Source organism: Phyllostomus hastatus, unplaced genomic scaffold (assembly GCF_019186645.2).
Source record: "Phyllostomus hastatus isolate PE091 unplaced genomic scaffold, TTU_PhHast_1.1 phas_contig_1, whole genome shotgun sequence".
Taxonomy (NCBI): domain Eukaryota; kingdom Metazoa; phylum Chordata; class Mammalia; order Chiroptera; family Phyllostomidae; genus Phyllostomus; species Phyllostomus hastatus.
In genome coordinates this window covers 30130866-30158473 of record NW_025333498.1, presented here as the reverse complement: position 1 = coordinate 30158473, position 27608 = coordinate 30130866, and the positions used below count along the sequence as shown (strand labels likewise).

Here is a 27608-nt window from a genome sequence, read left to right as displayed (position 1 = left end):
ATACAGACCCACGAGGGGTTGGTTTCTGAATTATCTGGCCACAGTGGAAACCAAGGCACCAGCTACTTCCGTACTCAGCATATGATATATAAAAGATAAAATGTATCAATACCTTCTATCAGTTTGAATTTTCAGTAATATTTAAAAAGATCTTTCCTGCCAAACATTTGTACCAAAAAAGTCATCAGTCCACTGGAGAAATTTCCAAGTGCAGTGCAGTTTCTTCTTAGAGAGGCTTGGTGTAGGTTGGCTGGCCCATTGGTGAGGGTCCTATACTTGTGAGGAAAGAAATATTTGCAGTGGTTCTGAGTTGGGAGACTGCAGGTACATACTGCATATACCTTTGGGGGGTGTTTCTCGGGTTAAATGCAGTTTTCAAAATAATTTGAAACTTGCTTACTATTTTACATACTTTTTTTTTAAATGGAGGAAAGATACCACAGAAAGTAGCAGTGCATAGAAATTTAAAAGACCCTGATTGAAAGAGTCTGGGACACTCCCTGGTGCCCATTGATGTACAGCCTGGCAGGGCTTGGTGAGTGATCGCTTTGAATGCTGTTATAGAACAGATGTGGAGATCAGCACCTCTTGTCATTGTTCCCAGCATCCCACAGTTCCCAGAAGATAGCCAGTTGCATAGCGCTTGGTAGGAACCTCCCCACTTTGTATATTTGTGGAGAGAAAAGGGAGAATGAGGTGTCTGTGTGGAGCATGTTACAGTGATGGAGGAGCAGCCCAACTGCTGCAGGCAGGTACCTACCCCGCCGGCCTCCTGCTGCATTCCCACGCGGCCTCAAGACTGAGAAGAAAGCCCACTGTTGTGCAGCCCAGCTGTTAAAATAGTTAATACTGTTTCTCCTAAACTATTACGGGAAGTGCAGTACATGTTTGGCTTTTGAGAACATGAACTTAACAGGCATTTGGTGTCTTTGTGATCATTAACGACTTAATCCTGGCAAATAGCAGCAGGCCAAATTATGTTGGTCCTAGTACTTCGTTTAAAAAAATATGCTAACATATACAATACAAATATAGATGTATTATACCTGATGTATGTAAAGATATACCTGAAACGTATATAATGTTATTAACCAATGCCACCCCCAAAATTTTAATTTAAAAAGGCAAAAAGTAGGCATGGCATTCATGCAAACATTAAAAAATAAAATATACATTACAAAAGTTACATTTTAATCATTTTAAGTGACTAGTTGAGTGGCGGTAAGTACATTTTAATTATTGCACAGTCACCCCACCATCCATCCATTTCCGCAACTTCTTCATCATCACCAGGAGAGACTGTACCATTCAACACTAATTCCCTGTCTCCCCTTCCCCTGCCCTTCTGACCTCTATTCTACATTCTGTCTCCATGACTTTGGTCTTCTAGGCATCTCATATAAGTGAAATTATTTAAGACAGATAAGTATAATATCTGTCCTTTGTATCTAGTGGGTTTGGTAATTAAGTTGTATCTGAATAGCTTTTGCTAGAAGCCATTTTCTCTTTGATATAAAAAATTTTAGTACATAGCTTTAGAGTATTAAAGTTCTAGGACACAAGTTCCAAATGCATATGCCTTTGGGGACCAGAAAGTAATAACATCTAATATTTATAGAGCAGTTGCTATGTATCAGGCACAGCTCTAAGCACTTTGCAGGTAACAGTACGTTTCCCCTCACACCAGCCCTATGAGGTAAATGCTGTTAGTACCCCAGTTTTGCAGTTGGGAAACTGAGAGCTGACTTACTTGCCTAAGATAATAACATGGCCAGTATGTGGCAGGGCAGAGATTCTATGGAACTCAGTAGTCTCTGCTCCAGAGCCTGAGCCACTAAGCAGCTCCTTGATTATGCACAGGAGGAGTAGGCAAAGGAGACCAGATCTGAGCCAGTAAGGGGCTGAGCTGATGGCAAGTGGCAGCCCATCCTCATCTCCAGGGTTGGGGGTTAAAGAAGGGACCACTGGAGGGGAAGGTGCCGCTCAGCTACTGTAGGCTGTTGCTGAGAGGGAATGTGGGCTCACTACTGCTGGCACTTCCATTTTTCCAGAAGTCAGACCTCCTTATTTATGCATGACCTCTCTATTTCTAAGTGCTGGCAACCTGACTCAGTTACAAATGGAAACCAAGCCTGTGAGCCACTAGTTTGAGACCTTTGTTCTGGGGGTTTCAGGGTAACCTTTCACTGTTCCAGGCCCTCCATAGTTGGTACCCTGGGAACACTCATCTCTTGTCATTGTTTGGAACTGGAGGCAAGGTCTCTATTTCCCCAGCTGTAGCTCTCACATGGCAGTTTTCAGTAAACATGTGCTGAGCGTGCTGAGCAAAGTGCGACTTCACAGCACTCGTGCTTTCTTCCCGACGCCGCCAAGGGTTCACCAAGAGTCTAAGCTGAAACAAAACAAAGCCAGTCGATTTTGAGAGGCTTATATGCTTTCATGTAGAGCTTCGTAATTTATTGTTTCATTTTGGGCTCCTTTGATTTAACAATGCTGATTAAAATAGGACTTTAAACTGTGTTTTTCTTTTCCTTTTGAAAATCCCACCAAAGAAATGCAAATATATGCTGTGTGTAACACTTACAGACCTGAACCTCCTTATTTGAATAACAGCTGCTGGCATTTATGACACGCTTACTGCGTGCTAGCCACTGTGTTAAGGGTTTTACATTCCTTACTTCTTTTAATTCAGAGTCAATTAAGAATATGTGGACTTAGATTGAATTTTAGAATTGGAAGGGCATGAACACATCTAATTTAGTTTGCTGCCTTTGCATGTGAAGCTGGGCAGGACCTACGCATGTAGGAGACTCTCCATGGTCACACACACATCTGTTGTGTGGTGTAGCCACTGTGTCTTCCTTTCTGCCTTCTGGTCTAAGGGTGTTTTTCTAGACACTTTTTCTGGACACCATAGTGCTTTTACTTTTATCTTTCCATCATCTGTGGGAAAACAGGACTTGTGAGCATGTGATAATGTGTTATCACTCATATAAGCAGCATCTGAGCTATGTATGGGTCATTACCAGGGTACCCGAAGTGGTTTGCTGGTACAAATGTGGTTCTGGACCATCTGTTTTGTGAGATGACTGGAGTCTGGAGTTACAAGAGGCTAAGAAAAGAGACTCAAGTCTCTTCTTACTCATTAGCACAGGACCTTAAATTAAACAATCTGATCATCTTACAGATAGTACTGTAAATGAGAATGTTAGGAGAATGTTGATCTTAAAACCGGTCATTTACCTACTGAGTGATATTACAGGTATGTCCAGAAGGTATCCAGCCATACATTCCAGCCATATAATACAAGAAATAGAGATATTTATTGAAGATATAAGATACAAGAAACATTGTATGTAGGGCAATGATGCCTCAGTCCCCTTCAAAGTAGGCACCTTGGGACCTCTCACAGTTCTCCCAGTATCTTGTCTACTGTTCAGACCACTCCACAAAATCCTTTGTTGGAATCACCATCAGCTGCCCTGTCATATTTTCCCAAATCTCATTGATGGTCTGAAATCTTTTCCATTTCAAAGGTGATTTTTGTTTTGGGAAAAGCCAGAAGTCACAGGGTGCCAAGTTTGGGCTGTAGGGGGTGCTGAGTCACCTGGGCGATATGATGTTTTGTCAAAAAAACTCTGCATGATGTGATGCATGAGTGGGTGTGTTGTCATGATGAAGCTGCGAATCACCAGTTGCCCATAGCCGTGGCCATTTTCTTCATATTGCATCTCTCAACTGATGAAGAACATTGAGGTAGTACTCCTTATTAATTGTTTGGCCTAGAGGGGTACACTTGTAATGGACAGCATCTTCCCGATCAAAAAACACAGTTAACATGGTCTTGATCTTGCTGAGAATTCGCTGCACCTTTTTGAGGCATGGAGAGAACCAGGCGACTTCCATTGAGACAACTGGGCCTTCGTTTCCAGATAATGGCTCTAGACCCACAATTCATCTCTGATTATGACCTTCTTGGGAAATCTGGTTCATTGGTAGTGGTTTGAATCAAGTCATTAGCAACTGCAGCTCAATGTTCCTTCTACTCTGGTAGCAGAATCTGCAGAACAAATTTTGCCATGACACGTTTCATGCCAAGATCCTGCATTAAAATCTCAGACACAGTAGTTTTTAGAATCCCCAGATCAGCTTCTAGTTCTTGCACTCTCAGTGCCTGATCTTTGTTGATTGCAGCCCATATATGTTCAACATTCTTAGGTGTTCTGCTTGTTGGGATCACTTCCAACAGATTCTTGACCATGTGTGAGGCATTTGTGCCATACTTTTATTTGTGCTGCACTCATTACATCATCCCCAAAAGCCTTCCTAATCATTTGAATAGTTTCCATGGAGGAATGTTCAAGATGAATGCAAAATTTGATGGAGATTCATTGCTCTACTCGCTCAATCATTTTGAATGTGATGGCCACACAGTACACCTGCTCACTCAAGGGCATCTACCACTCCCACTGACTAGCACAGTAAAGTCGTCATTGTTCACGCATACACATTCCAGTTCACTCTCCTTGGTCACCAGGTTACATTGATGTTGCACAAACCATTCTTGTTATGTTAACAATGGCTGGACTTTTTCTGGACAGACCTTGTATGTTGTCACCTTCACATAATATTTGGCCCTTGCCCACACTTTGGTAGATGTCAGTGGTTCAGATCCATGTTTAAAGCTGGAGGGCAGGGTTTGAATCCTTTTCTCATTCAACTGAAAATTATTAAGGCTTTTCTTTTTAAAATGTATTTTTCCAATGACAAAAGTAATCTATGCTTCTGGTACAAAATTTTTAAAAAAGTACATGGAAAAGTAATTTTACCATTCAGAAATTTACTGTAGCTGTTTAAACAAAAATAGTAAATTTAATTTTATTTAAATTGAACAGAATACAATGAAATTAAAACAGAAGGAATTGCTAAGCTTAAGATATATTTTAAAAAATTTTAATGTGTTCCCCACACACTCAAGAAAGATTGCTCTAAAGCTAAAAAAAGTACAATATGAAAAATATTGACAAGGCAGCACAAGATCCAGATTGTTGTGACTTCAGAGTTCCTGTCTTTTCTACTTTACCATACTGTCCACATGCAAGGGAAGGATAAAAAGTGCAGAGCGGGATATAATTAAAGGCTAGGGTGTGCGATACAGGCCATAAGTAAAAGTTTAGAGACCTGGAGAGTGGGCTTGTGAAGTCCCACTTAAAAAATGAAAAACTGAAGACAGCTGAAAAATTTCCCAGGGAAATTAATAGAGGGATCACTGTCTTTTCATTCTTTTGAAATTGTACAAGAAAATAATTCTACTTAAAAATGGGTTTGAAAATCCTGGATATACATTATTTTACTTGTTTACAACAACCTTTGGAGGTATTCCTACTTTGATAACTGAAGACTGGAAGGCTAATGGAGTAGAAGTGATGTGACTCCCTTGAGGTGACACTGCTTGTCAGGGGTGTGGCTGGAATGCCACTCTTTCTCTGCTGATGCCCTTAGTGGGCTGTGACTCAGGAAGATGGAGATGCTGCACAGATACAGTTATGCATCACCTGGCAGTCTTGTTTCCCGAGCACACTTGTGGTTTTGGAATTAAGCAGAAATGCCCTCTGTCCAGAATAGTTAGTTATGAGTCTCATATGCACCTTTCTCCTTAATGTGTGTGCCTGGGATCTCTTATTTTATCCGGCGGCCATTCTAACTGTGAACATTGATATCTGTTTGGAGGTTCTCTCCATAAGAAATGGCAATCCAGAAATTAGAATTGTAGGCATTCTAGCCCTTAATTATAGACTCATCTATATTATTTGTATTTTTTTTGCACGTAGGCAGCATGGAGCAGGAGAAGGGATGAGAAATTTGACACCAGCATAATCTACAGCCTATTTTCTCTCTCTCTTTTTAAAGAAATTGTGGTAAAAGACACATATGACATGAGATATACCCCTTAGCAAATTTTTAAGAGAACAGTATTGTTAACTATAAGCACAATGTTGTACAGCAGATTCTAAAGCTTTTGCATTTTGTGTCACTTTATAGCCATTGAACATTTACACATTTCCCCCTCCCCTCTGCCCCTGGCAGCTGCCATTCTACTTGCTGCTTCTATGAGTCTGACTACCTTAGATACCTCATTTGAGTTGGAATCATCTACTATTTGACCTTCTGTGACTAGCTTGTTTCACTTAGTTCAGTGTCCTCAAGATTCATCCATGTTGTAGCATGTGATAGGATTTCCTTTTTTTAAAATGTTGAGTAATATTCCATTGTAGTTATATAGTGGGTTGGCCAAAAAGCCCGTTTAGTTTTTTCTATAAAATAACAGATACATTTCTCATTTTCACCAATAACTTTATTGATTTGGATATTTTGAGTATGTTGGCTATCTCCCGCTAGTAGTTTCTAGTGGGTAGAGGCCAGGGGTGCTGCTAAACATCTTCCAATGCGTAAGACAGCCCCACAGCAAAGAATTATTTGGCTAAAATGTCCATAGTACCAAGGAACTTTGCAAACCACTTTTGACATTTGATCAGTCACAGCATGTTCTCCATACACTGCACAAATCTTTTTTGTATGTGTTTCATTTGCATTTTTACCTTTCTTGAAATAATAAAGCATAATAAGCTGCTTTATTATGTTGCATATTTTTTCCATTTTGAATATTAAAATGGCTGCACAAAAATTCACCAATTTTGTGTCTTTTTTAAATGCATGCTAATACGACAGCTGTGACAATACAATCTAACAAAATTGTTTTGAATAAAGTTAAAGACAACTAGGCACTACTAGAGCCACTGTACAGGAAAAACTAAATGAACTTTTTGGCCAACCCAATACTACGTGTTCTTTATCCATTCATTTATTATGGACGTTGATGTTGCTTCCACAGCTTGGCTACTGTGCAAAGTGCTGTTAGTGAACACCGGAGTGCAGATATCTCTTTGCATCCCTGTTTTTAATTCTTTTGGATAAGTACCCAGAAGTGGGATTGCTGAATCATATGCCTAGTTTTTTTAGGTTTGTAATATGGAATGTGTGTTGCATGTCATGCATGGCATACACAGTGGGCCTTCCGGCTGCAGTCACTGGGCAGCCCCCCTTATTTGTGTATAGTTGCTGAGCTTTCTCATTGGCAGTTAGTGCTTTCTGCTTTACCAATGCCTTTCTGTTGTTGACCACAAAGTTATATGTTCAATAATGTTGAGAGTTAAAGAGAAGTCATCATTTTTAAAAAAAGAAGAAAGAAAGAAAAGAAAAACAAACTTGTATTCAATGGTCACTCGGCACGGCTGTGTCACTGAGGAAGTGTTGACACTGCTTTTGGTTTTAAATGACTGGTGTGATTCCTTCCCAGGACTGAAAGCAATTGCAAGGTTGGAATTTTCAGGATTATTAACAAGATCAAAAAGCAAAGATATAAAGCCAGGTGGGACAAGTCTTTCTACAGAATAGTGGTAGAAAGCAGAAAATGCTAGAATTCTGTAGAAAATGATGGGTATTGCAAAAATAAGCTTTGACCAGAAAATGAAAGTTGCTGTTTTTCATGTTATTTTGAAGTGGTTGACAGTTTGGCCAGCTAGTTTTTACTGTTGCCTGATTTTTTTAAAGGGTATTGATAAAAATGTCCATATAAATTTAGCTTTGTTAATAGGGTTTTAGAAAATGACTTGATTTTCTAGGAGAGAAGAATTTGTCTGGTTATTTTTCATGCTTGTAATTTCAGTAGTCATAAGTGTTAGCCTTCAAGTGGTTTATAAGAATCCTTCTAATTCCCCTCCACCCCGGGAAGACACAGTTGTGGCTATTTCTCTGATGTTTCTCAGGTTTCACTTTAGAACTAGTGAATGAGGGTGCCATGGCTTCAGTGTACCCTGGCAACAACGGGGGAGAAGATCCATATCGTAGTTTCTGTTGCTTTGATGATGTTTTGTGTTGGGGTTTTAATTTTCAGCAGGGTAGGATCTGGATCTTGTGACTTATTTGTGTACTGGCCAGGGGACCCTCAGCTTCTTGTGATCTGAGTCATTTCCTATTGAGGCCCAATTTGGGCCTGGAACTCCCCACCCAGGCGTGGGGGACTTGTAGGGGCAGCAGAACTAGTGTCTGCAGCTGGGAGGAAGTCCAGTGTGCCAGGAGGAAAGAGCAGGGTGTTCAGTGCTAGTGGACTGGCAGACAATGGTCTGAGGTGGCCCAGGGCATCAGATTGGCCTGACATGGGCTCCCATGAGCCCTGACCTGCTGTGGACATGTGGGTTCAGGATAGACCTCCAGTCCCATGGAAGAGTGCCAAGACAAGGCAGCACCTCAGCCCTCAGGGAGTTATCAAGAGAGGGACTCAGGCACGGCTATCATAACTGAGTTAGAGGATGAGTTATGCCTGTGGAATGCAGGAGAAAAAAGTCAAGTTATTAGATACAAGGTCAGGGCTTGTTGAGCAGCAAGAGCAACTTGGCTCAAGCTGTTTAAATCTCTATTCTAAAAATTCCCATTGGAGAAGAAGGTAGGAATGAGGGTCAAGAGGCTTCAGCTGTGGGGAAAGAAGGGCTGTAGAAGCTGAAAATGGCAGCCAGGCCATCCTGGACAGCCTTGATCTAACTAGAGAGATTTTTGCTACCCCTGTGGGTCACTGTACCCTGTTTGTAAATGAATGGATCTTACAGTGTAAGTGGCATATTCAATAATGAGCTTAAAACAAGACAGCATTACTTTTAAGATCTGGAAATAGATTTAGTTTTTAACTTAATTTAGATAAAACCCCAGCAATTCCACTTCTGGGAATTTATCTGAAGAAACCCAAAATACTAGTTTGAAAGAATATGAGCACCCCTGTGTTTATTGCTGCATTATTTACAATAGTCAAGGTTTGGAATTAGCCCAGTATCCATCAATAGATGAGTGGATAAAACAACTATGGTACACTTACACAATGGAATACTTTGTGGCTGTAAAAAAGGAAATTTTACCCTTTGCAACAGCATGGATGGACCTGGAGAACATTATGCTGAGTGAAATAAGCCAGTCAGAGAAGACAAATACCATATGATTTCACTCATATGTGGAATCTAATGGGCAAACTGAACTAACAAGCAAAGTAGAGACAGACTCATAGATAGAGAGCAGGCTAATAGCTCTGAAGGGGAGGGGTTGGGGTGGAGGGGTGGAGGGATTGAGCAAAAAAGAAGGACTCATGGACGTGGACAAGTGTGGTGATTGTGGGGTGAGGGGGAAGATGGTAGGGAGAGGTGGAAAAGGGTATAAGGGGGATAAATGGTAATGGGGAAATACAATAAAAATAAACTTTAAAAATTCCAAGTACAAATCATAACCATATATTATAGAACTGTGAGTTAAAGTCATTACAGTACTGTCTTTGCTAAACCCAAAGCAAATCAGTACTTTTGAATGCTGTTACTTATCAGGACATAAATATGAAGTTACCCAGTATCACTTCTGAATAGATAAATGATTGAAGCTCTTTGAAGTTAGGTTGCTTTAGTTCGAGGGAAAGCTCACTCTAACTTTTGAGGTCTAGATAGGCACACAAAATGGTGCAGAATTCATTCCTTGGCTCCCATACAGATTAGGTTCCAAGATAAACCGATGATTGCCCCATTGATCACAGAATCTAACATTTAAACCTACGTTTTTAACTGCGTAAGAAAACAGGAAAACCAATCCCTTTACAGATGAGAGAAATACTTGGGCTATTTTTTTTAAAGATTGTATTTATTTGAGAGAGAGGAAAGTAGTCAGAAAGAAAGGGAGAGAAACATCAAAGTGAGAGAGAAACATTGATGGGTTGCTTCTCACATGCATCCCAATTGGGCACCAGGCCCACAACCCAGGTATGTGCCCTGACCAGGAATCAAACCAGCAACCTTTTTGCCTGTGGGACGACATTCAACCAACTGAGCCACGCAGACTAGGGCTGCTTGGGCTATTTTAAACCACACTCATTTAGATGCTCCACCCCCTTAAGATCATCTGGCCTTAGGGCTTCTGGACAGATTAAACTGGCCAAGGGCCAACAAGTGTCAGCTGTTGAGATGTGATGATGGGGACACGGCGTCCACACCAAACTGCAGTCCCTCTGCAGGGAAATTCCTATTCTGGTGAGGAGCTGTCCTCACATATACCACAAGACAAGGTGGTAGCTGAAACGTGAGGAGCGTGCGGTGAGGTTGGGAGTAGCTTGGTTGAAGGATCCCCATCAGAATGGCAATGCTGAGGGCGTGTGCCTGCCTCTGAAAGTCTGTCCCCGTGTTCAGGGCTGTTGGAGACCACATAGAGAGAGTGTGTTGCTGTTGGATATGGGCCCTCCCCGCCTACCTTTTCTTAGAACACATGGGTCTTAGGGACTGAGGTTGGCCTTGTGGGCATCTTCTCCCCCTGGGTATAGTGGCTGGAGACCCACTGAAAGTGAAGGAACGTTTCTTCGGCCTGGGGTAATCTCAGAGCTACTAATTGCACTGTTTCAAAATGCTTTGTTTTGGTGTCCTTGGACACTTCGGGGGATTGAAAGGCTATTTAAACCCAGCAGCCTGTAATCTATGGTTTGGGATTTATAAATTGTCTCCTGTCAGTCACAGCTTCTCAGGGCTGTCATTGTGCCTTGATCTAACAGTCTCTCTCCACCCTCTTAATTTATGGTGGCCTGGGAAACCAAGTATTTCCCTCCTGCTAGAATTATATCTAAAGGAGGAAAATGGCTCTCGGGAGAGCCTGGGGAAGGGGGTGTTGGGTAGAGCTCGGAAGAGGTTGGGAAGTTCTCTTCTGAATTGTGCAGGAATTTAGTTGCAGGTTTTGGCAGCTGGAAAGACCAAATCTTAGTTCCTAGCTATTTGCTGGATAGTTGAGATTGCTAGTTTATGACTTCTCTCTTCCGCCTTTTCTTTACTTGTGTGCAGATCTCTCCTGCCCTTAATGCTTTTGTTATGGAAAGGAGAGGATAAAAGTTTTCTTGGGGGAAATGAGAGGAAGGTGAATGAAAGGAAAGTTGGGGCTAAGGCAGGGGCTTGGTTTGTCGGTCAGGTACTGTTCTTGAAACCTAAGATGTATAGAGCCCTGTGGAAGATACGGAGGGATGACGGGGACCCTGCCTTCAGGAAGCTTACCGTTCAGTTGGGAGAGAAAACCAGCAGACCTGAAGCCCTCAGTTGAAAGTGGTAGAGAAGTTTTGCATCAGCTGGGAGTTCAGAGAACTGCAACTTGAGGCAGGAGCCGAGAGCCAGCAGTGCTGGGACCCAAGGGGTATTTGAGTAAGCGGCCATGCAGTCCAGTATGCATTGGGCAGGCCAGATACATCGGGAGACCAAGCAGGAGGGTGAGTTGATGAAACCCCATTTAGGAAGTGGCAGTGGTTAGGGCGAGACTTAGCAGGACGGCCCAGTTCAAAGGCAGCGTTGATGAGGGTTTGTGACCCTCAGATTGTTTGCTTTGTCTGTGTGGTTGCTTAAAATGCAGACTCTTGGGCTCTACTTCAGATATTATGGTTCTGTTCTTACTTAGTTTGGGGTGGTGTCCAGGAATGGCCCAGGTCATTCTGGTACAGATAGCAAAGGATGAATAAGGCAAAGCTGATTAATTCCCCCAAGAGAGACAGAAACTGGAAGGAGGCATTCAAGCTGGACAGCCTGCTTTTTGTCACTCTAGTAGAGACCCAGTAGAGAGCAGGTATCTCTAGGAATTACGGGACGTGGGAGCTGGGAGCGAAAGCAGAATTAGCTCCTCAGCTGGAGACAGTGTTTCGGCAGTCCTCGCCTTTCACCCAGGCGCACAGGTTCTCTTACGCAGTCACTGCCACATCTGAGCACATCATGATGCTAATTGAAATCAAGTTCGGGTTCAGCCCTCCTAGGAGCCAGCTGGCTTTACACCTAAGCAAGCCCTGTTCTTTGGTCAGTGTAACTCCAGGCAGCTATCCTATAATGAGCACGTGCTTTGTTAGATGGGCAGGCTAGGAAATACGGGTTGTCAGTAAAAAAACCTGTCAGTGCTGTTATTAGAAGAACCAAGAGAAATCACAGAGGTAAATAGTTTAGTAGTTTCTTCACATGTGAAAGCCATCATGTTATATCACTTCTCACATAGTAAACACTTGACAAAAGAATGTTCTTTACAGATGAGCTTTAGTACCTCTTGCCAACTCAATGATGGAGGCCGGCTAGGGCTCACTTAGGTGATGAACAACTCAGCCTGTCCCCTCGCCCGTCTTTTCCCTTGGTGGGGATGGGGGGGTGCGGGGTTGGTGCACCTGTGGGCTGCACATCACACCCAGCCCAGAGGTCATCTCTTTCACATTGTTACTGACTTCAGGTTTGGAGTTCTTTTCCCAGTCCATTTGTATTTCTTCTTCCATCCTCTTTTTTTTTTAAGCAGAAATATTTCCTTCCCTCCTCCCAAAGTGAAAGAAAGCACCCTTAGAATAATAGGTCAGGGGTAGTGGTTCACAGTCCTGGCTATGCACTAGAATTAGTGGGTCAACTTTAAGAAGTACCAACATTTGGGTCCCATCCCCAGAGATTCTGTTTTAATTCTTCTGGGCATCAGAATTTTCAGAGCTCCCCAGGAGACTCTGATGGGTGGTTGGGGTCGAAGTCACACCTTGGGCAGCTGATAGATGTAACAGTGCACTTGTCTCAAGGAAAATGGAAGCCTCGAGATTTGAAGTGGAAATAGGTATTTTTGAATAAGGCCTTTTGTTGTTCATGTCTGAAGTGTGAGCTGGGTCCCCACAGAGTTCTCCTTCTTGCTATCTTTCTTCTTTATTTGAACCTGCTTTCTGTAAGCACCAGCATTCATGATGAAATAAAACAAAAACTCGACCGACCTTCTGGTTGCTCTAGGATTTTGTGGTGCTGTTTTCTACTCGGTCTGCACAATGGAGGGTGACTGGATTCTGCTCATGAACTCAGCAGGTGGTGCCTGGTGGCCTTCTCCACGCCGTGTGACTTCCTGGGCCGCTTTGGAGCAGTGTCGGTGCTGCAGAGCCCCGCACACCCGGAGGGTTGGGACTGTCACGTGAGGCCAACAGTCACACGCCCGGACCACGAGTGCACACAGTCATCCTTGTTTTGCGGTCTGTGGAGGCTCAGGGCTAGATTTTTAGGAGGATATTTGAGAGAAAACAATTTTTTTTGGTGAACACTTACTTCTATTGGATAAACAACTTTGAAGTTTCTCTGTTCATCCTTGAAAGAGGGTGATGACCAGGAGGTTAATCCTAATAATTCTTTCTAAAAGCATTTTAAGGTAGTTTTTTTTTTTTTGAGCCAATTGGAAATTAGATCTGAAGATAAAAAGCAATTGAGGTCATCTTTCAGTTAGTCTCTAAGCTCTTATGTTTCAGCTCCACAAAAATTCCTGTAGCAAGTGAATTTTGTCATCTTGTGCATTTTACATGAGAATATTTCATAGTGTAATACTTCTTTTTCAGAACTTTATTGGGCCCAAATTTTGGGTTATGCATTGAAAAGGCCTTTGAACAGAGGGATGGCAAAACAAACAAAAATGAAAAGTTCTGTGTTTTTGCTAATTTAAAATAGATTCTGAAGAACAAAAGATGAAAAGTGAAGGCAGAGTTTCTCTCCTGAGTCCAGTCAGCGAGTGACCTAACTGTAGCTACAACAGCTCAGACGTTCCTCTGGTCTTGCTGACCTCCCGTTCTCCTTTCTGTAATTGCTGAATATGGCCCTTAAAACCCATGTAGGACCAAATACAGAATCTCAGCTCTGTGATCTCATCACCACAAAAACAGGCTGTAGGGACCGTCCTTGCAGGAAGCCAACTCCCTTCGGGACATCTGTAACTATGTAATTTACAGTGGTGCCTTTGTAGACTTAAACCCAGAAAGCACACGTTCCCCTGCTCTTCACAGAGTAGTGTAACAAAGGGGTTGCTCTGGGTGAAGAAGCCAGAGAGACAGTAGGTGTGAGTGTAACCTGTGACACTTAATTTGAAGGGCACACACGTCCGTGGGTCCTCTGAGCAGAGGGTCTGACAGTGGGCATGTTGCGGGCTATGATGGATATTCCTGTATACTTGTCTGTCCCTTGTGGTGGGGACAAATGAGAAGCCTGCCGTTTTTGCTGAGGTGTGCTTTATGAAAGGAGCTTGGCTGAAGTGCTGGCAGCAGCTGTCAGATGGATTCCCTCCCTGTCTGCCAGAGCCCGCTGCAAAGTGGCAGGTGATCCTTTTTATGAGCGAATAATAGGAGGACGCCTCAGATATTTGAGTCACTATTCACCAGGTGGTGCTGTCCTGCAGTGAATGCTTAAGTGCTAGCCAGTGAGGTCAGCAAGCTGGTGAGGAAAGAACCTGGGGCGCTCAGAAGCCTTGGCAGCATCTGTGGGCTGTCACTGAACATGCGACAAAGCCTTTTGGAGGAAACATTAAACATTGGACAGTGGGTGACCACTTGGTCTGTGGAGCCTTCTCCTCTGAGTTCTGCTTGAGGGAGAGCTCCACTGACTGATCTGGGGGGGAGACGGAGCCTGTCCCTTGCGTCACCTGGTCTCCTCCCCAGAACAGTGCCTGTGCTCCGTTCCCAGCCCTGAAATCCTGGAGGGTAGGCAGGGCGTGTTGTTCACAGCACCCCACTCAGACTTAAGAGGGAGGAAAGGCCTCCACCCCATCTTTGCACGCACAAACCTAGTAGTACTCAGGTGCCCTGCCAAGGTGGTTTGGTTGGCCCAAACGTGACTCCCCGCAATTTTGTCCTTTTTGGCAAAGAAGCCTTGGCAGCGCTGCTGAGCAGGGAATCGACTTGGGCGAAAGCCTGGTTGCCTGTGTGTTTGAGCATGGAGAGTTCCCTTGGAAATGAATGTTGGTGAAAAGAATGTTTCCCAGGGAAAGGCCAGGAGCCAAGCATGGGAAGCCTTTTGCTGGACTGTAGTCAACACACAGGCCTCCACTTCTGGTCAGAGCAGGAGGCAGGTGTGGGGACACCATGTGAGACCCACCCCTGAGACACTGGTAGGAGGGGACGTAAAGGCAGAAAGAAGCAAATGCCAGAACACAGGTACCAGCAAGGTGTTCTGAGTGCGGACGGGGGCCGTGAGATGCCCTGGGGGCGGGCTGGACTGGGCCATGCAGGTGACACTTGCGCTGTGTGTAGAGGATGACTAATTTCCAGAGTGGGGGAGAGGTGTTTCAGGATGGGGGACAGGGAGAGCAAAAGCGTGAAACTGGGCAATGTGTTTGGAAATGGTGAGTTGCTTAGAGAGCTGGGGCCTGTGAGGAGTGTGGCAGGAAATGTGGGAAGCAGGTACCTAGAGAACTTCAGAACGTGTTTTAGAGAAGTTCTTGGCCCCTTATCTTAAACCTTTGAGAAATCTCATTGTGTGTTGGGCTTTAAACCCCCGTTAGCATCTCTTAAAGAGAAAACCTGAGAATAGTGGAGGAGGTAAATGGGACAAGTCAGTACCTTGCTCCAGACAAGGAGTGTTCAGGGAAAGTCCCTGGTCGCCTGGAATGGAGGGAATCTGAAAGTAGCTCCCTCAGCTTTTCCCTCGGCGAGGAGTCTGGATGTGCTGCTGTCTGTTTTCTCTCTGTCGTGGCTTCGTTGGGATTTTTAGGAGGTTGTAACTGGTTTTATAAACTCTGTGCTGCGTGTCTCGCCGTGTGAATGTGCTGACAGGTTTTCTTTTTTTCCAGTTTGTCTTCCAGCCCTCTGCGGTCAGCTTGTCCGGAGGAGCTTGGCCGGTGCCCCCGAGGGAGACAGCTCCTCTCTGTTGCAAGCAAGTGGAGCCTGGGGTGAGGTGAGGTGAGGTGAGTAGGAATTCAGAGGTGAGGGAGGGACTGGACTCTTGATGGACCGAGTTTTCCAAGATATGCTATTTTCTGAAAGTGTTGAGGGCTTTGAAGGTAAATCGGGTTTTTATTCATGCAAATTTAAGGATAATTAAAAAAATCACTGTCTAAGTTATAATAAAGCACTCTTTAATAATATGGATGTTTCAGTACATTGTTTCAGAACTTTTCTAATTTTACTTACTTGTGCCTACTTTAGGGTTTTTTTGGTCTTTTTATAGTGCCTGGCACAGTACTTTCCCACTGAAAACATTACTGTACGTTGAGTGACTGGCCTAATGTCCTGATGTCCAGTCTGCTTACATAGAAGTACAGCTGACACAGGTTTTCAGATTTTTGATAATGTCAGAGTGGCTGTCTATTTTTATCACTGCTATTCTCCTGTTCCCTGTCTCCATGCAGAACTATGTGAAGTTTAGTCACAAATCCCTCTTTAGCTACCAGGAGGCAAACAGGAGAACATTTACAACCCTCCTTACTTCACTGCCCTTCCTGGGTTGGCTTTTTAGGTTCACGCTGGTTACAACTGATTGAGGTTCTGTCTCCCACCTGTTTTGCAGGCATTGCTGTAACTTACTTGGAACTGGGTTGGTCCTGTCCCCCAGGTTTCAAGGAGCATTTTCTATTTGTGTGGCTTCAGGAACTTTAGGAAAGTTGCTGACCGTCTCCTGCCTACGGGTTTCCTGTACTGTAGTCCGACATGTAAATTGTGAAACAGAAATGCCTACTTCGAGGGGTTTGGTCAGGTTGGAGGTTCCTACTGGGTAATTTTTGTTTTATTCATCTTTTTGCATTCCCTATTTCCAGTGTGTATTGTAGCATGTGGTAGGACTCAAATATTTCCTCCTTCCTTTAGGAAGAGAGAGAATGGGCTGAGAACAATCAATCTGCAGTCCCGTCCTCAGTGAGCACAGCTTGGAGGACTGGTCTTGTGCATGCTCAGCTGCCCACAGTTGAGGCAGCGGAGCAGGAATCCACGGGTTGACTGGGGACGCTGAGGACTCTGCAGTGGATCCTTTCTCTGTGCATGTTGGAAATGCTCCTCCATGGGAGATGGGGGTCACGGTCATAGCTGCTTCTAAACCTCTGAATTCTTGAATCACCCATGTGATATGCAGGTACCCTCTGCCATCTGTCTGGGGTGGCCTGCTAGCAGGATTCCTTGTTCTGCACTCACCCTCCTGCCATGCCTTGTTTGTCCATGAAGAACAGAGTAGCCACGTTGCTCCCCCAAACTTTGGGGGATCCTTCCAAAGTCAAAGCTTTCTGACAGGAGCCCAGCAGTGGCGCGCACAACACAATCCCCCAGGAGGCTTTAAAAATGAGGACACTGAGACTTCCCCAGGTGTGCTGAGTCAGAATTGGGGGGCAGGGGAGGGAGTCCTTGCTGGATGTTGGTGTGTTTTCAAAGCTCCTCAAAAGGTGATGGTGTGTAACTGCTTGAAAAATATTTGTATGTGGAGGAGACTTAAAAACAAAAACCTCTTTCTTAGCCTGTCAGATGTTTGGGGGGAATTAGTTTTGAACTCTACTAACTAGTTTAACCAGTTTATATTGCCAACCCAAACATTCCCTTGTTGTGCCATAATTTGCATTGTAGAACCATTTTATAACTTTAATTTAAAATTGCCTGTGACAACACTTTCTATGGTTGTAAGTATACAAGGACGTTGAAGGACAATTTACTGTATTTAACAAGAGCTTAGGCTTATTTAGAAATCCAGGTGCGAATCTGCTTACATGGAATTTTTACCAAAGTATGCATACATTTGCATATCGAAACCAAAGCCTCTGACCTGTGGTAACACATTTCTGAAAGTAACATTGAATAGCTATTTAAGTGTATTGCCCTTAGAGATTTTTTGGACAGGAAATCTATTTAGTAAGTTATAAATGTTTTTTTTTACTCCTCCAATTTTTGGGTGGCAGAGAATTAGCTAATTTTTTCTCCTTCCCTGGGACCAACTTTAAGAAGTAGATGGGAGCTTAATAGGAAGGATCATTTTAAATGTTTTTTTGTGGTTTTTAACTGTTACTTTTGCAAATTCCCTTTCTATGAAGGGAGACCCTGCAACCTGTTGTTCTGTGAGGTTTTAATAATATGATGGGTTTCATGGAAAGTAGGAAGCTTCCATTTTGAAATCAAATAATTTTACCATTTAGGAGGGACCTTATAGAAGACCCATCATTTGGTCATGTGGTTTCCATTGCCTCAATTTCATGAGACTGCTCTTGTTAAGATCACAAATGTCCTCTTATAAGATTCTTTTTTCTTTTTTTTTAAGATTTTATTTATTTTTAGAGAGAGGGAAAGGGAGGGAGAAAGAGAAGGAGAGAGACATTGATGTGTGAGAGAAACATTGATCTGTTACCTCTTGCGTGTGGCCACTGGGGACCTGGCCCACAACCCAGGCGTGTGACCCGACTGGAAATAGATCCAGTTACCTTTTAGTTTTCAGTTTGCAGGACAGCGCCCAACCCTCTGAGCCATACGGGTCAGGGCCTGATAGGACTCTTGATATGACTTTCTATGCCATTCCTCATTTGCAAAAGTCTCCTAGGTTCCTTTGCACCATTCTTGACTGTTTTTCTTTTCCTTCTTTCATTTCTTCCTAGGTCCTGCTGTGTCTGCCCTTAAATGATCCTGTTTCCTGGGCCTTCTTCCTTGGTGCTTTTCTTTAGTTTGCTCAGCCTCTTTGGGGGACCACAGTACTTCCATGACCTCAGCTACCACCCACATGTTAATGGTCCTCAAGTCTCTCTCTAATTTCATCCTCATCTCAATCTTTTAGGCATTTCTACTTGGATGACTCATATGTACTTTTAACTTGCAATATCCAAACTGAACCCTTTTTTTCTCTTAATTATTGCCTGCTTCCTGCCCCCAGCCCTCCCCCAAAATCCCCTCACCCCCGTGTCTCTGTCTGCTTTCCCACTTTGGTCATTGGCATTATTCAAGCCAGAACTGTGATTCATCCTTCCTCCTCCTTCAGTCAGCCCCATATTTTAACTGGCGATTCTGTCCTATCATTTTAATGTCTAAATAAGAAAGGAAAAGACCATTCTGCTGACATTTTATTATTATGGGCTTTAAAAGTTGCACTTGGGCCTGTATCAGCAGATCCAATAACAGACGATTTTGACTATTTATGTAATATACATTTCATGCTAGGCAGTGTCCTAGGTACTTTTCATGTGTTTATTTCTAATTCCCACAGCTATTTTGTGGTGTGTAACCTCTGTTATAAATGAGGGATCTAAGGTTCATGGAGATGATCTTAGAGGCCCGGGATCAAAGAGCATGTAAATAAAGCCCAGTGGAGTTAGGGTTTGGGGATTTTAAACCTATGGGTGGCTCTGCCTGACTCCAAAAAAGCCTTGCTCCATTCCCATCATATCACAGCACTGTTTTAGACTTCTGGTGAGTAGGTTGACTTTGTTGAGGGCAGGAAGTGGGTCTTATTCATATTTGTGTGTTATAACTATATATATTTTTTCTTACATAGTAGGTACTAAGGACAAGATCCTTAATGGCAAAGCAATTGTCTGTATCTTCACCCTGGTCCAATCCCTGGCTCTATTAGCTGAGCATTATTAGCTGGGTTGCCTGAGATTAGGATGGTGGGATCATGCTGTGTATCCTCAAAGGGTTTTTTATGATAATGAAAAGGAATGGAATGAAGGAATGGCATAAGGGAACATGCATAAGGGAACATGCTTAAAAATTCAGGGCGATTTTTGGAAGTCAATCATTGGCCAGCTCAGAGGAGCCTCTTCTGTGTCTGTCTCTCTCTTACATATGATAGCATGTGAAAGTGTAAACTCTTCTGGATGTCTGCCTCATCATGCTGATTGAATCATGCACCTGCTGGCAGTGATAAAGGCAGAAGAGGCTCAGGTAGGCCCTATGTAGATCTAATTTTTATCAGATCTGAGCATAACTATTTTAGAACAGATAAGCATGTAATCTACAAAAACCAGATAGTTCATATTTAGCTGTAGGCAGGTAAATTAAAACAGAGTCTACTGAAGTTTTCTTCATTCTGTTAAATTGGTCTTGGGGCGGGAGGTAGATTTGGACATGTGTTGCACTGTACCGAAAGGAACCCTAACGGTGGTGTGGGACATTCTGTACTTGTTTTCCTCATAGGTCTCTCCTTTTGCCCCATCCTGGGGAGAAAACACTGTTTTTCCTTCATAGTTCTCTCCTTCCCATCATATTATGGTAACAAAGTTTGTCTGAGGAGGGTCCCCTATAATGAATATATAAAACCAGTGTGTCTTTGGTGGAATTTAGAAATCATAACATCTCTAAGTCTCATTTTTTTTCTTCTTTACAAAATTGCCTTATAAATTTGAGATGATGCTGTATATGTTACAGGGTTTTAACTGCAAGTCACAGAGACAATGTATCTAAAGACGGTGGGTCTTTGCTGAGTAGAAGCTTTTACTGTACAAATTTAGTCATCACAGGCTTAAATTTTCAGATTTAAAATGGCTTTCATGGGTGGGTGAAGGGACGTTTCAGGAAGAATTCCTGTGAGGTGGAAAGGGGGTGTCTCAAGCGGTGGCTTTCAGGGCGGTGGGCCCTGAGGAGCAGCCTCGTCATCAGCTGGGACTTGTTAGAAGTATGGAGCCTCAGCTTCATTTCTCTCCTAAAGATCAGCCTCTGGGCTGGGGCCCAGCAGTGTGGCTTCACAAGCCCTGCAGGTGGTTCCAATGCCCTTTAACTGGGCTAAAGTGTGAGAAGTCAGGCCGCAAACTTTTGGCGTAGTCCTGTGGGGGACAGCAAAGGCCTCCACAGAATGGAGGGAGAGTGGGGAGGGGATGGATTTGGTGAGACTCTGTAACTTGATGAATGTTCGCTAGACAAGGACAGAGGCCATGAGGATACAGAGACCGTGACTCTGGTTTACTAACAGGGGGTTGCTTCTTGGCAACAACCTGGAACACAGGCTGGTGAGTGGGTTTTGGGGGAAGAGGAAGGAGAGCTGTTCTGGACAAACTGCGTTTGTGTTGGAGGGCCGAGGCCAGCAAGCTGGGAATAAGCACATCACCGCAGCACGCTCAGGCAGTGCGGAGACAGGTCTGTGAGCTGCCCTTGGGGAGGCGGCAGTTGAACAACGTGGTTTTAAGATGATTTTGTCCCCCAAAGAAAATGGTATGGAGAAAAGAGAGCCAATATTGAGTGCTTTGGAATTGTTTATTTGTAATCATGGCATCCAGTTTCCCCTTCAGAAGGGTAAGTATAATGTTTAGGGGTATGTGGTGATACAGTTTTAAATAAAACCCAGTTATCACAGTAATGTTGGAATTTTGTCAGAGTGCTATCTTCAGGCCTCTTGTTTGCGCAGTAGAGGCTGGTCTTGTACATCATGTCATCTTGTGTGCCCAGTGCAGGGTTCCAGTATTTCTCCAAGAGAGGGAGTGGAGTTTGGTGGTCAGAGGGAAGGTGGCCTGGGGTGGGGCTGCTGAGTTTCTCTAAGTCTCACTTTCTTTCTCTGTCAGTGAAGCCAGTTATAGCTCCTACCGCCTTCTTGCTGTGAGGAATGAACAAGATACTTCATGATGACAAACTTAATGGTGCCTGCCACAGGGTGCATTTGTTTCAACCTCTGCCAGTATTTCCATGGTGGTTCGTTGGACTTGTGGAGTAAATTTAGGTCTTCTATTTGTAGTAGACTTACAGTATTATTAAGAGGAGGTAATTATCAGAAGTCATAACATAACTCTGAGTTGGAGATGACACATCTTTGTGGTTTTCAGTGAATTGTCAGGACACTGAAATATGGGCTTCATTAGGTTTGTGACAAGGCAGAAGGATATTTGTTTGGGAAGTTGAGTGCATAAAAGCAAGGACCAGATATTTAAAAAATTATTTTATATCCAGCTTTGTTGCAGACTCACATATTTTATTGCACCAGAAAGATGTTATACTGACACCATGAAAACTTGATACATCTGTGCAACATCTTCATTATATCTAGAATAGTTTCACATCCACTGTCTGTGATTTAAAGACATTGAAGAAACATGTGTTCCTATTTCCCACTGGGTTTTAATCGGGCTGCTTTTCCTTAACGGGAGACATTTGGACCACACACTTACATGTAGGAAGTAACTCTGTAACTGTGCTACACGTACATGTAAAGGAAACTTCTCAGTTTGGAGACTGTAGTTTCTGAAACTCACCCCCGCCACCCCCGACTGGAAGAACAGCGAGCTGAGTGTGCACGGGCACGCCTGTGTGGTTCCTGCTACACATCACGATGCCAATTTTGTTTCTTAGCTCTGAGCTGTGTTTCATTCTGTCTTTCTGTGTTCAGAGAACTGGTGACAGAATCCATGATCAAAGGTTTCACCGTGGAGTTACTGAGGACTTTCATTGAACCTTTCACTGGGTTTTATAGAACAAGACACCTGGTATTCATACAGGGCATGTCACATAACTGTGTCTAAAGCTTGAATGTCATAGGTTTGATTAAAATTCTCTGGGACTCATAAAAATGACATTTGTCATCCTGATGCATAGGAAGTAGTCTGTAATTCAAACTTTAGTTGACATGTATTTTTTTGGTGTTGGGTGGGGTTTGGATGCCTTCAGTTTAGTATACAAGAGCTACCACCTCAGCTCTCTTAGAACTACACAGGCTTGCATCTTTCTGGGAAATTTGGCTGCTGTCACAGCTGAAACTGCGAGCCAGACTTAGGTAATTTTATGAGTCTAGGAAAAGTCTTACGCCCTCGCAGCTGTTGTTGTAGGTCCTAACCATGAAAACAAAAACCATCTCAGTTACCCGGGACCCATGAGAAATTGGCAGTGGCCCAGTGCAAGTTCATGTATTTTGGACCCTGAATTATATTTATAAGTCAGGGCACCCCTGATTTAGGGCACGCAGCTGGGAAAGGAAGGGTATGAGAGGTGCTGGGGGCAGGGGAAGCCACGCCTGGAGTACCACCTTTGCTAGAGGTCTGATCCAATTAATTGCTGTATCTTAAATGCTTTTTAAAAAGGTAAGGAGAGCATCCAAGAAAGCAACAAAACCAATATAAAATATTACCACTCCAAAATATTTAACCTGGCTTTCCTGTTTTTGCATATTGTCTCACTGAAAAATTTCCCAGGTGTTTCTCCTTCAATGCCAGGCCCATTATTGTGGGTGAGTTTGTAATTTGGCAGTGATGGACTTTCTTGTTAAACAGAACTTTTACAGACTCCTCTGAAGACTAATCATAGGACTTGGCATGGGGTTGCTAGGAGTGGGACATATGTGAAATACCCAGTCCTGCTGATGTTTGCCAATCAGCAAATTACTGTTTAATGTTCAGAATTTCAGTGGTTCTGTGAGAGGGATAAAGCTGAGCTTCTGTTTCTCTAGAGGCACCTGAGCTATTAGCAGAGCTCTCGGCGAGTCTGAGTAATTGTTCCATTCAGTCTGACTCTGATAGCCTGGGTCGGGGGCCCTCACCCTTGGGGTCACTGAACAGACTTCAGGGGTTCTGTGAATTTGGATGGGTGGAAAAAATTTTACATCTTCATTTTCACTAACTTCTAACCAAACTGTGGCTTTTCCTTCAATCATGAAAGTAGGCACCAATCCATGTACTTACTCCCAGTAGCGCCTGTGGGTTTGGCACATAGAAATTACAGATTTTTGTATCACATTCTTGGAGATAGTTTAAACTATCACTCCTGTCACCGCTTAGAAACTACCAGAGCTATTAGACCTGCAGCTGTATCTTGTATTTTATGCATTAAGAAGCATACATTACTGTTATCACAGATTTGTTTCTAAGTAGTATTTTGATATCTGTGTTTCAATATAATTGGGTTTTTTTTGAGGGGGAGGTAGTCATGTTTTCAATGTTAAAGTAATTTCTAAGCATTCTGATTAGAGGGTCTAGATTGCTGAAGCAGTTCATGTCACTTGAAAGGTTGAAAACTCTTGCCTTAGGTGGCACCCTTGTGTCTTTTTCATCTTGTTTTGAGACTGGTTTTGTTAACAACTACAAAAAAGTGTCTCAACATATTTGGCTTTTGTTTCCTGGCATGACTTGTCTTTGACTTTTATCATCTGGAGCTCTGGTATTCCCCATGTGGGGCTATTAGAGGGAATTAAAAACTAAAGTCATTGTCCGTTCTCCTGTGACCTTTCTCAAGGCCCCTGTGGCAGTCCCTGTCAGGCCTGCTTCCTGCAGCCGGCTGTGTGTGACTGAGGACTGTGTCCCTTACAATTTCAGGTAAAAGCACAGTGATGCATGCGTTGTTTGCTTTAGCTGTGGGGAGAGGTGATGCTTGTATGGCTTCGATTAAGCTCTGCACTGCAGGCGTACCCTCGTTTATATGTAGTACTTGGTGTTCGGGGTTAAAACTTGATTACATCTATTGGGCTGTGTGCAACTGCCCAGAGAAAGAAAGTTCAGGCACTGGGCCATTCTCTGCCTTTTCACCAGCTTCATGCAATTCACATAGTAAGAAATGGGTGGTTTTTTGAGCCCCTGTTGAATAACATAGTTCTTACCTTCTGGGTAACCATGAGGAACAGGGGAGCATTGTGCATGTGAGACAGTGATCTCTGCCCCAATGATCCCCCCCCCCCCCCCCGTGAGTTCGTGAAGATCTTGCACATGTTAGAGTGTATTTTGTCACCTGATGCCTCCAGGTCACACAGAGCAATGTAGTTTGAAATAACTCTAATAAGTTGGATGCCTAGCAGAACTTAAGGAACTGGTGTCTCTCGAAGTACATTCTCTTTTTAAGGATAGTTTTGAGGCATGAGATGCTGCTCCAGGGGTAGAGGGGTATGTCCAAAGATGATTTCTTCTTTTCCTACCTGGAGGTTTTGTCTGTGTGTGACCACTTCATCAGCACCCTGGGAGCTAGTCTCTTCCATTTTTATCCAAAAATGGAGGCAGAGGATAGAGATTGCATGGTCAGGCTCTGGATCAGACTGCCTGGATGGGCACCCTGGCTCTGTCCTTACGCGCTGTGTAATGCTGGGCATGCCTCTAGCCTCTCTGTGCCTTTGTAGTCTGGAGGTATTTATAGTGCCTTCTGTGTAGGGTGGATGTGAGGATTAAATGACTAGGTGCGTAGAGTAGGGCCTGGAATATAGTTAGTGGTAAGTGATGCTGGCCATACATTAGAATCATCTGGGGGAGTTATAAAAAAAATACATGAGTATTCCCATCCTAGTGAAATTAGGGCCTAGAGAGGTTATAACCTTGTTCAGAGCATCATAGCAAGTCACTGACAGAAGTGGAGGAGGGGTGTTGATGTCTTATATTCCGGGGCTCTAAGAACGCTCCATCTGTCAGCTCCATAAGCAAGAGATCTTTCTGTAATGAATAGCTGCCTTTCAGCGGGCATCTTTGAAGTTGTCTGACCTTTTTCACTTTGAGGCCAGATGTAGTGCAATTTTAAAAATTTAATTTCTTTAGATTTATAATACCAGACTTCATTCCACTGGCATTGATTGATTGAATGCCTTTTAACACTTTTTGAAAAATGGACTTTCTGACACATCCTCAAGGTTTCTCCTCCTTACAGACTAAAGGCCTGTCACCCATGCCATAGACTCCTCCAGTGGGCTGCTGTGATTACAGTGGTCTCGTGAACAAGAAATAAAGTTTTCTCCTTAAAATTATAACACCCAAGGGAAAGATCTGGAATTGTCCAGTCAAGCAGGAAAGGGAGTGGTGTTTCCATTAGTGGAGTCCATGGACGGCAAAGCCACTTGCCCAGTCATTTTGTTTACCTAAAGCCTCATACCTCTGTTTGGGAAGTCGTAACTCTTACAGGTCAAGAAGGTAGTTAGTGTAAGTTAAAGATCATAGCTAGGTTGTGTGAAACAAGCAGAAAACTTAGCAGGAAGGAGAAGGGAAAAGAGAAGAGAATATAATCAGGTGTGGTTGTTATGGAGCTATAAGCCATAATGAGGATTGGGACTTGGGTCTCCAGTTGCTGTAAACCTTACACCAGGGAGCACTCTGTGACCCTCGTCCTGCCCTCCGCAGAGCTGTGTGGGAGAGGATAGGACCACTTCAAAGACAGGGGTTCATCTTCAGACCCTAGGTGGTTGGTTCTCCATGAGCTTTTGACCATATGGTGCCCAGGGCTTAGAGTGGATGTTGGCTTGGCCTTCTCTCAGATTTTCTTGATTGGGTCCATACCCACTACACTGTCACCCCCTTGCAAAAGCCACCCTGTCTGGGAGGCTTGTCTTTTGTGCTCTCCCGGTTATCTCTCTATCCTGCCTCCCCCAAGTTCATTGAGGATTTTGGAGGTGGCAGCTCAGTGCCTGAGCTTTCAGGTCAGCTCTGGGTTCAAGTTCCAGTGCCACCGTTGCTCATTGTGTGACTTTGGGGAAGTTGTTAATCTCTAAACTTTTTTTTAATCTATGAGAAGAAAGGAGTAAACTATTTCATAGATGAGATTTTTAGGATAAAATTAGATTATATATGTATATAACACTCTTCATCTCATCTGACATTTAATAAACACTAGTTATTAGGATAGTGGCTGATAACCCAAATCCTGCCTCCTGCATTACCTTCCCCAGTGAAGAATCAAGTTCCTTCACTTCTTTGCTTCCAACAACCCTCACTTGAGGACACTCTACTGCAGCAAACTCGGGTATTAGCCATTGTGCAGACTTCGTCATTGTCCAGAATTGTTCCCCATCTAAAATTTTCAAGTCGATTTAAAAGGACGAGACTTTCCAGTTCACGTAGTCTGGCTTTGTTTGCTCTTTGATCTCTTTGTGATACCATCCCTGTTCTCTCTGGCTGTCGTACCTCCGCAAGGCCTCACTGTCTTCCTGTTCAGCTTGGATTCGTTGTGCTGTTCATCATGCATAAGCCACATAACTTTGACCATAAACTTGAAAATTAGTACTTGGTACCAGAAGAATTCTTAAATTGTTAATTCCAACCTGTTGTAGGAGAGACTTGCCATTGGTTTTGATTTCCTTTCCATACAACCCTGCTCCTCACTCATTTTGTAAGATTTTTTTAGTGTTTGTTGTACCTTATAAGGTACATTGCTGAGTGCCATGGGGATTTGCAGAGTTCAACATTTTTTTGTTGTGATTTTTTAATTGATAACCATGTATCAGTACAGAATGGAGTAAGGTTTTAAAGACACCTTTTAACTACCATGGACTATGAAGGCTTTCTGGAGAAGATAGTATTAAAATTTGGACTGCTAAGTCCTGACCTGTGTGGCTCAGTGGGTTGGGCATCCTCCTGCAAAGCAAAAGGTCCCTGGCTTGGTTTCCAGTCAGGGCACATGCCTGGGTTTCGGGTTCGTCCTTGTTGGGGGGCATGTGAGAGGCAACCAACTGATGATTCTCCTGCACATCAGTGTTACATCCCTTTCTCCCTCCCATCCCCTCTCTTTAAAAATAAACCTTAAAAAAAAAGTAGTACTACCAAATCCCTTCACAATATACAAAAATGGCTTTTATAGCCAGAAACAAATACCTTCTTCATAATTTCCTCCAAAAGTGAAATTTCCTTTTTGTTAAGTAGTATTCAAAATGAGAACTTCTCTAAACAAGCTTGTATATAATCATTTTTCAGCAACTTGAAATACCAGTTTAGGGAAGTCAGATTTTTCTAAAACACTTTTTCTGAAAGAATTTATATATCTTCCTACTGAATATTTTAAATGTAGGTTGAAAGTGATTTTAATAGGAAGTTTCCACTTCATTTCATACATCAGAAGTTAAACATTTGAGTTCAGACTTCCTGCCCAGAACACTTCAATTTACATCACTAGTGACTATAAATTT

At 43.2% G+C, this 27608-nt stretch overlaps 1 protein-coding gene across 6 annotated transcripts in view; it reads left to right on the top strand.

Moving 5' to 3' along the window:
* Positions 1-27608, top strand: part of TANC1 (tetratricopeptide repeat, ankyrin repeat and coiled-coil containing 1) — a 224223-nt gene that overhangs the window by 38693 nt on the left and 157922 nt on the right. For 4 of the 6 annotated variants that reach the window (XM_045837722.1, XM_045838030.1, XM_045837666.1 and 1 more), the window contains one exon: positions 15658-15771. The exons of the other annotated variants lie outside the window; for them this stretch is intronic. The gene's annotated coding sequence lies outside the window, so the exon portion shown is untranslated. The remainder of the gene's footprint in view (positions 1-15657; positions 15772-27608) is intronic. 6 annotated transcript variants of the gene reach the window in all.